We start from the raw sequence: 12,828 nt of genomic DNA, 5'->3' as shown, positions 1-12,828 counted from the left end.
TAAACCTAGTACTCAGGGAGACTGAGGTAGAATCACCTTGAGTTCAAGGCCAGCCTAGAGCTATAGAGTGAGTTCCAAGTCAGCCTGGGATAGAGTAAGACTCTACCTTGAAAAACCCAAAACCAAAACAAAACCCTGGGCTGGAGAGATGTCTTAGTGGTTAAGGCGCTTGCCTATGAAGCCTCAGGACCCAGGTTCAATTTACTAGTACCCATGTAAACCAGATGTACAAGGTGGCTCATGCATCTGGAGTTCATTTGCAGTGGCTAGAGGCCCTGGTGTGCCCATTTTTTCTCTCTCTCGCCTTTCCTCACTTCTCCCTCCCTCCCTCTCTCTCTCTCAAATAAATAAATAAAATATTTTTTAAATAAATAAAAAATATGGGCTGGGAAGATGGCTTAGCAGTTAAGGTGCTTGCCTGCAAAGCCAAAAAACTCAGGCTCAATTTCCCAGGACCCACGTAAAGCCAGATGCATAAGGAAGCACATGTGTCTGGAGTTTGTATGCAGCAGCTGGAGGCCCTGAAATGCCCATTCTCTCCTTCCCCACCACACCTCTTTCTCTCAATCTCTCTGTCTCTCTCAAATAAATAAATAAATAAAAATAAAAATGTTCAAAAAATAAAAAACACCCAGACAAAAATAGTATTCAGTGTATGATTCCATTTACATAAACCTGTAGAAAATTAAAAGCAACTTACAGTGACAGAACTCAGCTCAGTAACGGCTTGAAATATGTGATGGGAGGCTGGTGGTGGGTGGTGGTGATGCTACAAAGAAGAAAGTTTGGGAGCTTATGAATATGTGCATTACTTAGATTGTGGTGAAGCATTCACAGGTATATGTCAAAATCTATCGAATTGTGCCTTTTAAATACTTACAGTTTGGCTAGGTGTGGCGGTACACGTCTTTAGTCCCAGCACTCTGGAGGCAAAGGTAGGGGGATCACTGGGAGGACAAGTGTAGCCTGAAACTACAGAGTGAATTCCAGATCAGCATGAGCTATAGTGAAATCCCACCTCAGAAAACCAAAGGCGGGGGAGGGACATTTTCAGCTTGGTAGGAGGGTAGCTCACTGGTACAGCACTTGTCTAGCTTGTGCAAGGCCCTGAGTTTAATCTCTAGCCACATAGAAGGAAGGAAAGGAGAAAGGGATGGAGGGACAGGGGGAAAGCAAAAAAAAAAAAAAAAAAAAACTGAGCCGGGCATGGTGGCGCACGCCTTTAATCTCAGCACTAGGGAGACAGAGGTAGGAGGATCACTGTGAGTTCGAGGCCACCCTGAGACTACATAGTGAATTCCAGGTCAGCCTGAGCTAGAGTGAAACCCTACCTTGAAAAACAAAAACAAACAAACAAAAAAACTGACCTAAAATTCACTGCACACCAGCTTTGTAAAACTGTTCAGTTTTTTTCAAGTAAAGCTAAAATTCTAAATTGCATAAATATGATAATTACCAATTGCTTAAAAGATGTCAGTGTAATCTAGTAGTTTGCAGATTATCACAAGCCAGGAAGGACCCAGCATGTTTATCTGTAAAGAGCGAATGCATACGAAATAATGACCACTCTGTGCAGTAGAAATTCTTATGAGTTTGCATGAGAACACACGTGAGGATAAACATTGTCACTCAACTTCTACCTCTCTACCCAGGCATCACAGTTTTCTCTTCAAAGGCAAGGGGATGACTGGGGAAAAAGCGATGACAACTTTGAATTGTGGAAACACGCCAGCAAAGCGCCTCAGGTGGCCCACACTTGCTCAGGAGAACCTGGGCTGGTCACCTGTGAAAACCCATCAGAGAAGAAGGCACCTGTGGCCACAGTCATCTCTCCTCTGCTAGCACATCACCTGAGATACCTGGGCCATCTCAGAGCCCACCTTGTACCAATATAGTGTATCACTGGTGCGCACTTAAAAACATAGGCATGATGGCTGGAGAGCTGGCTCAGTGGTTAAAGGTGCTTACTTGTAAAGCCTGATGGCAAGGTTTGATTCCCCAGTACCCACATAAAGTCAGATGCACAAGCTGGTACATGCATCTGGAATTTGTTTGCAGTAGCAGGAGACCATGGTGTGCCCAGCTCACATACTCTCTCTCTCTCAAGTAAATAAATAAAAATAATTTTAAAAATATAGACTTGAGGGCTGGAGAAATGGCTTAGCAATTAAGGTGCTTGCTGGCAAAACCCAAGGGCTCAGGTTCAATTCCCCAGGACCTACGTTATGCCAGATGCACAAACTGGTGTAAGCATTTGGAGCTCATTTGCAGTGGCTGAAGGCTCTGGCACACCCATTCTCTCTGTCTCCTCTCTATCTGTCTCTCCTTGCAAATAAATAAATTAATTAAATTAAAATTTAATAGGATGGTATTGTATATATGTAAGTAGAAGAATTGATTAATGGGGGTGAAAAGACCCAAAATGAGGTCTGGGGAAGATATTGAGTAAAGGAAAGGTGGAGGGACAGCTAATCAAAATCTAAGAGGATATAAATAAAACATATGTAATCCTACTTTTTTGAAAATTTATTTATTTGTTTGGTTTGGTTTTTCTTTTTTTTTTAATTTTTTTGGTTTATTTTTATTTATTTATTTGAGAGCAACAGAGAAAGAGAGAGAGAATAGGCGTGCCAGGGCTTCCAGCCACTGCAGACGAATTCCAGTTGCATGCATCCCCTTGTGCATCTGGCTAATGTGGGTCCTGGGGAATCGAACCTCGAACCGGGGTCCTTAGGCTTCACAGGCAAACACTTAACCACTAAGCCATCTCTCCATCCCTGTAATACTACTTTTTTGGACAATGGAACACTTAGGAGCTATAGATTGTTGCTAGAAAATTTTCAGTGCCAGGGATGGGATATCTTCCAGTGAGTTGTTGGCCAGGGAGATCCCTGATGCCCCCAAAACATTATAGGCCATTGCAGAGGCCCTCAGTTTCCCACCAGGAATAGATAGTAAGACTCTATTGCTGAAGACTCCATATACTTGGGCTGCAAGGCCACTGAGAAATCTTGCTGGAACTGAGCTGATAACCTCCTCCATGTAGACCAGCTGACAGAAAGCCGGAAGAAGCAATTCTGCATGCAGTTCAATGGGAGAAAGAGATACCACCAGTGAAGATACTCATCAGCGGACACTATAAGCCTTATAATTGGCCAGCCAGGCCAAATGAGCCAACATGTGCAATAGTGGCACATCTGTTATGGGGGAAACCAACTGCCCTCTCATTGGACTGGAGGCCCGCTCCATGGGAAGGGAATACATCCCTGACACTGAAAACTTAAAACAGGGGTAGTCATAAGCCCCAGGGGTGTAATATCTGCTGATGTCTGGCCAAATGTATATACTATGCTTATCAAATTTCCCAGTAAGCACTTCTGTTAATGTTCACACCCTTATATTAATGCTACTCTCACTTTTGGTTGAGAATCTTCTCTTCTCAGATGGCAGTGACCTTGGGACAACTCAGAAGATATCATGGTGATGGAAAGAAATGACCACAGTGCTCAGAACTGCAATATCTGTATCACACCTTCCAAGGCTCAGGGTCTAATGCGAAAGAGGTGGCAGAAAGAATGTAAGAGTCAAAGGAAGGGCAGGACTCCGTACAACATGCTCCCTCCAGACACAAAATGGCCTGGATATCCATGACCTCACAGTGCCTGACACTACCTGCACAAGACCATCATAATAGGAGGAAAAGATGGTGACACCAAAATAGAAGAGACTGATTGAGAGGAGGAGGGGATATGATGGAGAATGGAGGTTCAAAGGGAAAAGTGGGGGGAGGGAGGGCATTACCATGGGACATTGTTTACAATCATGTAAGTTGTCAATTTTAAAAAAGCAAATATATATATATATATGAATGAAGAGAGAGAGATTGAAACATACTCCTTCTGGCATACAGAGTGAAACGAGAACCCAGAGCGTCTGGGAACACTGGCTTTGGACAGGCTTGTGCAGTCAGGCTTCACTTTAGCAGGACTTAAGCTGAAGGTTGTCATTTGTCTGCTTGACTTGTCCAACAATTCACCACTCAGGCATTCTTCACTCCAGTACATTGCTTTTTCTGACACAGAACAGCTTGCCATCATTAGTCTATTCTTTTTCTTATTTTTCTTTTCTCTTGCTAACTAAAACAATGCAATATAATATTTATAACCTTTTTCTTTTGAGGTAGGGTCTCGTTCTAGCCCAGGCTGACCTGGAATTCTCTGTGTTGTCTCAGGCTGGCCATGAACTCCCAGCGATCCTCCTACCTCTGCCTCCCAGGTGCTGGGATTAAAGACATGTGCCACCACACCTGGCAAGTCATCTATCTTTTGTTGTTGTTGTTGTTTTTATAAACATAAAGTTTATTTTATTAGATCATTTTGGTCGAACTGTAGGTGATGAACCATCTCTCAGATGTTCAGGCTGATCTTGACATGTGACACTCTGGCTCATAGCCCAATGTAGGCAGCAATAGTTATCTGCCACCACAGTTAATAAGCCAACAGCTGCTCACAGGATAGGCCCAGCACAACTTCAGATGAACCCTTGTACCTGCAGACTCCACAGCAACAGTGGGCTTGTCAGACTCAAGACAGATCAAGACCAGAGGAGAGCCCAAGAATGCAGGCCTCGGGTCAGCATGCCATCTCTGTGTAGAGGTAGGCTCCAGACTCAGTCTTTGCTCAACAGCACATCAGTGCACATCTTAAAAACCTCCATGTCCCGGCGGGCTCCAGGTCAGCAGGACGCGCCACTGGGCCCATCCACGGGGCCGGGTGGCACGCGACTCCGGCCCATGGCGGAGGGCGGCTGCGAGGCAACGGCAGCCACACGCCCCGCGAGCCCGCCGCGCACACAGCAAGTCATCTGTCTTTTAATTGTTCTAGATATATATTTATTTAAGAGAGAGACAGAAACACACACACAAAGAGAGACAGAGAGAGAAAGAAAGAGAGAATGAGTACACCAGGGCCTCTAGCCACTGCAAACAAATTCCAGACACATGTGCATCTGGATTATGTGAATGCTAGGGAAATCAAACCTGGGTCCTTATTCTTAGCAGGCAAGCACCTTAACCACTAAGCCATCTCTCCAGTGCACCCTTAGCCATTTTAAATGCTGTTCAGTAATGTTAAGTATATCCTCCACGTGGTCGTAAAACACATCTGGTCTACTTGCTTTGCCCCCAAATCTTTCTTTTCTTTTTTCTAGTATCTTATTCTTTCTTGGCAGGCTGGCCAACCCGATTCAAAATCTGAGTCAATTCTCGAGTACTTCTATGCTACTTCATACCAGGACTTTCCCCGCTTCTGTGGCTTGAATCATTCTCCAGAATCTTCCATCTCATCAATTCCTTTCCAGTACTTTTTAAATCATTCAAGTCTAAATCCTTATTATTTCTTTTTTTAAATATTTTTTGTTCATTTTTTATTTATTTATTTGAGAGTGACAGACAGAGAGAAAGACAGATAGAGGGAGAGAGAGAGAATGGGCGAGCCAGGGCTTCCAGCCACTGCAAACGAACTCCAGACGCATGCGCCCCCTTGTGCATCTGGCTAATGTGGGACCTGGGGAACTGAGCCTCGAACTGGGGTCCTTATGCTTCACAGGCAAGCACTTAACCACTAAGCCATCTCTCCAGCCCCCTTATTATTTCTTATCTGCACAATTCCAAGTTTCATAAGTGATTTTCCTGATTTGTTTAATTGTTTTTTGAGGTAGGTTCTCACTAGCCCAGGCTGACCTGGAATTCCCTATGTAGTCTCAGGGTAGCCTCAAACTCACAGGGGTCCTCCTACCTCTTCCTCCCAAATGCTGAGATTAAAGGCATGCGCCACCACACCCAGCAATCTCACGTTTTTGATCCATACTTTATTTTAAACGTTTTGGGGGACTTATTTATTTGAAAAAGGGAAGCAACTAGAAAGAGAGAATGGGGATGCTAGGGCCTCCAACCACTGCAAATGAACTTGATGCATGTGCCACCGTGTGTGTCTGCATATATGGGTCCTGGGGAATTGAACCTGAGACCTTTTGCTTTGCAGGCAAGTGCCTTAACTGCTAAGGCATCTCTCCAGTCCTGTTTTAAACTTTTCATCGATAACCTCTGTACACATAGACAATATGCCATGATCATAATCCCCTCCCTCCACTCCCTTTTCCCCTCTCCCAAAGTTCCCCTCCACTGATCCCCTTCTTCCTTCTAACTAGTCTCTCTTCTCTTCTGATGTCATCATTTTTCCCCTCCTATTATGCATGTCTTGTGTAGGGTGTGTCAGCCACTGTGAGGTCATGAATACCATGGTCACTTTGTGTCTGGAAGACAGTATTGCAAAAACTCTTATTTTGGCTCTTACATTTTTTCCATAACCTCTTCTGCAATGCTCCCAAGGCCTCGGCTGTGTGATACAGATGTCTCACGCAGTGCTGCACACTCCACTGTCATTTCTTCTCAGCACTGTGGTGAGTTTTGAGTCACCTTGTGCCAGCACTATTTGACACATTCTTTACCTTGTTAATTGTAGGGGTGTAGAGAGTGCCAGGAAGAAACCCCAGGACCTTACAAATCCTAATTACACTTTAAAATTGTGTTTATTGATTTATTTTTCAGTTGGCAAACAGAGATCTAGGTATCATTCATTCTGGAATTTTTCAGATGCAATTGTTTTAGTTGACTTCCATCCCTCTCCTCTCCTCTTTTCCTCCAGCCCCACTCCTTCCTCTACTTCTCCTCTTCTGCTCTAAATATCTTTTAATGTTCCATGTGCATGTTTATGTGGACAAGTAGCCATGCATGTAAGAATACATGTGCATGAAGGTCAGAATGTAACCATGAATGTCATCCTCACATATTTATTCTTTTTTTTTTTTTTTTGGTATTCAAGGTAGGGTTTCATTCTAGGCCAGGCTGACCTGAAACTCACTATAGTCTCATAGTGCCTTGAACTCATGGCAATCCTCCTACCTCTGCCTCCCAAGTGATGGGATTAAAGGTTATCCACCATTTAGACTAGACTGTCTGACCAGTAAACCCCAGTAATCCTCCTGTCTCCACCTCTCCAGTACTGAGTTTATAGGCATGTGCTACCATGCTTGGAATAATTACATGGACACTGGGAAATTGAACTCAGGTCCTCATGCTTTCAAGGCAGGTACTATAGTGCAGCTATCTCCTCAGCCCCTATTGCAGTTTTTAAAGAAGAGGTTTTGGTCATAGCATTCCTTTTATGTATTTTTTAATTTTTTGTTTATTTTTACTTATTTATTTGAGAGCAACAGACAGGGAGAGATAGAGGGGGAGAGAAAAAGGGAGAGAGAGAAAGAGAATGGGTACACCAGGACCTCCAGACACTGCAAATTAACTCCAGATGCATGTGCCCCCTTGTGCATCTGGCTAATGTGGGTCCTGGGGAATTGAGCCTTGAACCGGGCCCCCAGGCTTCACAGGCAAGCGCTTAACCACTAAGCCAGCTCTCCAGTCCCATAGCATTCTTTTGTTTACAAACACCTTCAATGAAACTGGGCATGGCAGTACATTCCTGTAATCCCAGCACTTGGGAGGCATCTGTGGGAGGATCACAAGTTTGATACCAGCCTGACCTACAGCATGAATTCAAGGCTATACTGAGTTCACAGCAATACATCATCTCAAAAAACCAAAGGCCAAGGATATAGCTTAGTGGCAGAGAGAACACTTGTCTATGATTGCCTGGTCCTGGGTTGGATGCCCAGCTCTGCAAAGACAAACCAAACCTTCCATGATTCCTTCAACAAAAATAAAACATGATGTAGATGAGGTTCTACATGACCTACCCCAACTAATCTTTGTCACTTTATCTTCAATAATTTCGCTATGACTTCACCCCACCTCTTTCTTAATCTCTTTGCCTATGGGCCCCATATGTGCTAGGCTTTTGTGAAAGTGCTTAGACCTTCTCAAGAGCCACTGTCAATGTGCAAAGTGGAGAGCATGTCTCCATCGACACCACTGTGACACTGTTTTGATGAGCCTTTCCTAGCTCCAAGCAATGAAAATGAACATATGATCCGGATGTCAGAGCATTGAGGGAAATGTCCTTACTCTTTCACATCTACTTTTTTTTTTTTTTTTTTTTGAGGTAGGGTCTCTTTCTGGCCCAGGCTGACCTGGATTTCACTATGTAGTCTCAGGGTGGCCTTGAACTCATGGTGATCCTCCTCCCTCTGCCTCCCAAGTGCTGGGATTAAAGGCATGTGCCATCATGCCCAGTTATTTTTTTAAATAATGGAAATATAATTCCTTTTGGAAATAACAGAATTAAAATGCTGGAAAAAATTTCTGTCTGTCCACCTCCATGTCTCTCTACTAATTCCACCCTTGGTCAACCACCTTCATCTCACCTGGACTGATGATGGACCTGCCTGCATGTTTCTCCCCATTTCTGTCTTCAGACCTCTCTAATTCCTTCTGAACACAGCAACCAGAGACATGCTTCTAAAATATATCATGATACCTCTCTAAGTAAAACCTCTCCTCCTGCTTCCAAATGCTCTTGGAAAAAAGCAAACATTCTGAAGTTTCTTGCTGGTCTAGTTTACCCACCTCTGAGCTGTGGCCCACCACTCCCTCTTCTTCCCTACAATGCTTCACCATAGAGACGTTTTGTTCCAAGGACCTGCCTGGCTCTCTTTCAGGCTCTTTTACCCCCACATAGAATGCTCCTCCCTGGTCTATGCAAGACTGTCCTTTCTGTTTTTTAGGTCTCATGTCATATATTACTTCCTCAGAAATCAGCTCTTTGACCTCATTTACAGTAGGACTTTAATTACTCAATTAGTTATTTTGTTTCATAGTGTGTATGATGTGAAATTACCTGCCATTGGTTCATTTTCTATTCCCCTACAACCACCACCAGCTACATTGCATGTTTGTTTACTTCATGACACTTGAATCCCTAGTGCAGAAACAGTATCTAGCACATTACACACACCCATCACAGATGTGCTCAGTGAATGCATGACTTATATTCAAGCAATTTGGGAATGAGAGAAGCTTGTATGCCCACTCTCTCTCTCTCTCATAAACAAATAATTTTTTAAATCTCTTATACATTCTACCCCCATCACACTCTCTCTCTCTCTCTCTCTCTCTCATACACACACACACACACACACACACACACACCTGTCTCTTTCTGTCAAAATAGAAAGAAATTTTAAGACATTAGCATGTGCAAAGTGAGTAGGACAGACCTCCCTGTTCATTCCCCACTCCCAGTTCCCTGGTTCCAGTACCCCTGCTGCTGTCTTGGGATGGCCTGAACCTTTCATGTGTGCTATAGAAGCAGGCCTTTTACTCTGGATTCCTGATTGGCCCCTGGGTTCCCAAATCCCTGTTTTCCTAAGCCAGAGGGCACATGGGGCACTGTGGTAGATGGCCTCTTGCCCCTGGATCTCCAGCTTCCTGGCTCCTGGTTCCCCAGCCTCTGGTTCTCCTATGCTGAAGAGCATGTGCAAGTAGATTGAATAGGCCAAAGCTCCCTGTTCTTAACCTTCCAGTTTCCCCAGGGGCCTTTGATGTGCTTACAATCTCCACAATCTGTGTACCCGTGGTTATAACTCCATCATACTAAAGAATACTAATTTCCAAGTTACTATAGGGAAATGAATGAAAATATATTCAGCCTCATAAATTGACCTAAACAAAGAAAAACTCTGCCTCAAATGAAGAGGAAGAGCAGGACTGACCTGAAAGTTGTCCTTGAACCTCCATGCATATGCCACAGAAAACAGACTCCAGATGCATGTGCCCCCTTGTGCATCTGGTTTATGTGGGTCCTGGACAGTTGAACCAGGATCCTTTGGCTTTGCAGGCAAATGCCTTAACTGCTAAGCTGTCTCTCCAGCCCTAGATTTTTTTTTTGAGGCAGGGTTTCACTTAGTTCAGGCTGACCTGGAACTCACTCTATAGCTCCAGGTTGTCCTTGAACTCATAGCAATCCTGCTACCTCGGCTTCCCAAGTGCCAGGATTAAAGGCATTTGCAACCATGCCTGGCTTGTTATATCCCCATATTAAAGAAAGATAATTTACTACATGGGTAAACACATATGAATAAACTTAAAAGCAATTCATTACTTCAAAAATCTCTTATAGGGCTGAAGAGATGACTTAGTGGTTAAGGAATTTGTCTGAAAAGCCAAAAGACCTTTGTTCGATTCCCCAGGACCCACATAAGCCAGTTGCACAAGGGGGTACATGCATGTGGAGCTCGTTTGCAGTGGCTAGAGGCCCTGGTATGCCCAATCTGGTTCACATTTAAAACAGAACACTCACTGAAGATCAAAGGACAAATCCTTGCTTCCTTCTCAATAAAATAAGACTTTTACCCTGAGATGGGTAGACCAGAATGCAAAAAACCAACAAAAGTCCAAAAACTGAGATCTCTACCAAGGAGGCCTAGTCTCACAATGGAAGCCTCCAATGAAATCATTGAGAAAATAAGAGATATTAAAACCCAAAATGAAAACACAACAAGTTTTGTGACCCTGATCAAGAGAATTGCTGAACTGGAAGCAAATGATCAAACAAACCAACAATTGCATAAATGAAATTGAGCAGAATTTTATCTTACAGCCCTCAGCCTTTGTCACTAGGCTTGACTTAATTGAAGAAAATCATTGTTGTCCTTTAGCCTTGTAGGCAAATGCTCTAAGCCATCTCTCCAGCCATACATTTCTGTTTTTATGCCAGTGCCATGCTGTTTTTGTTACTATGGTTTTGTAATATGGCTTTAGATTGGGTATGGGGATACCTATAGAGGTGTTTCTTTTGCTGAGGATATGTTTAGATATCTAAGGCCCAATGCCATTCCATATGAATTCTGAGATCTTTATTTTCAATCTCTGTGAATAGTAATGCTGGGATTTTTATTGATATTGCATTAAATCTGTATATTGCTTTTGGTAGAATTTCCATGTTCACAAGATTAATTCTACCCTATTCAGGAGCATGGGAGGTCTTTCCATCTGTTCAAATCCTCCTCAATTTCTTCTTGAATGTTTTTATGATTTCATTATATAGATCTTTCACATCCTTGGTTACTGATATTTGAAGGTATTTAATTTTTTTGTGGCTGTTGAAAATGGGAAACCTTGCTGATTTCTTTCTCAGTATATTTGTCCTTTGCATATAGAAAAGCTACGGATTTAAAAAAAAAAGAGTACTGATATTTGTTTATTGATTTTTTTTATCCTGACACTTTGCTGAAGGAATTAATCACCTTTACAAGTTCTGAGCAAGCAGGGGTCTAAGCTACTCAGAAGCAATCAGCCTGACAAAAAGTACACACCAGTGTAATGGTGGCACACAGCCTTGGTGGGTAACCAATAGCTTTCTAATTGGCTAAGTGTTCCACTCAGCAGAAAGGAACCCATATCTGGAACTGAGAACCAGGTCTGAATCCTATAGAGTCAAAGATTATGCTCTCCAATATTAAACTGCCACCAGTCTTTGGCTAAAAGAGGGGCTACACTCATCAAACTCTTCTTAAATTAGTAACGCTTATCCAATTTAACCTATGCTGACTTCACTCTCTGTTGGAGAATCTGTTTTCCTTTTTCAGACAGTAGAGAGACCTGAGAAGACAAACCATCTCAGTCAAGGCCCACTCAAAACTATAGAGCAAGTGGGGAGATGAGCAAGAGTTCTGCTTCCATGGTGAGCCTGACAATTGAGCCAAGGTGAAGGAGACAGATGCTGAGGATACACAACATGTACCAAAGCGGAAATCCACAGGCTCCTAAGACATCATCACTGAAGTAGATCTAAAACACACCCACCAAGGCTCAGGGAATTTTGCAGGAGAAGAGGAGGAAAGATTGTAAGAGTTACAGGTTGGGATGTCATGTCCAGAGGCACTGCCTCCCCCAACAACTGACTGCTACTCCCACAATGCATAACCCAAAACCCCATGGGGAATACTAGCAACCCCACTAAGCAGGGCCCTCTGCAGAATGAGAGCAGGGAGGAGGAGGGAAAAGATGTTACCAACACATGATGTATCCATACAAAGTATGCTCTTAATAAAAAAAAATTTAAATATATCACAAGGAATGCTGGGAAAAATATTTTTTAAAAAAAAGGCTGGAGAGATGGCTTAGTGGTTGAGGTGCTTTTCTGCAAAGCCTAAGGACCCAGGTTTGATTCCCCAGTACCCACATAAGCCAGATGCACAAGGTGGCACATACATCTGAAGTCTGTTTGCAGTGGCTGGAGTCCCTGGTGTGACCACCCCCCACACCTATCTATCTATCTGTCTGTCTGTCTGTCTGTCTGTCTATCTATCTATCTATCTATCTATCTATCTATCTATCTACCTCTTTCTTTCAAATAAATGAAATAAATATTTTTTAAAGCTAGGCATAGATGTGTATTTCCTTAATTTAGTAAGTCTCTGCAAAAAAAAATCCCTGTGCCACTGAAAAAGCCTGCTGGAACTGAGCTGATAACCTCCTCCATGTAGACCAGCTGACAGAAAGCTGGAAGAAGCCATTCTACATGTAGTTCAATGGGAGAAAGAGATACCACCAGTGAAGATACTGAACAGTGGACACTGCAAGCCTTATAATTGGCCAGCCAGGCCAAATGAGCCAACGGGTGCAATAGTGGCAGGTCTATCATGGTGGAAACCAACTGCCCTCCAATTGGACTGGAGGCCTGCTCCATGGGGGGGTGGGGAAATCATCCCTGATACTGAAAACTTAAAACTGGTGTAGTCATGAGCTCTAGGGGTGTAACATCTGCTGATGTCTGGATAAATGTATATACTATGCTTATCAAACTGCCCAGTAAG

This window comes from Jaculus jaculus, chromosome 1, assembly GCF_020740685.1.
Source record: "Jaculus jaculus isolate mJacJac1 chromosome 1, mJacJac1.mat.Y.cur, whole genome shotgun sequence".
NCBI classification, from domain to species: Eukaryota; Metazoa; Chordata; class Mammalia; order Rodentia; family Dipodidae; genus Jaculus; species Jaculus jaculus.
This window is presented reverse-complemented; position numbering follows the sequence as displayed.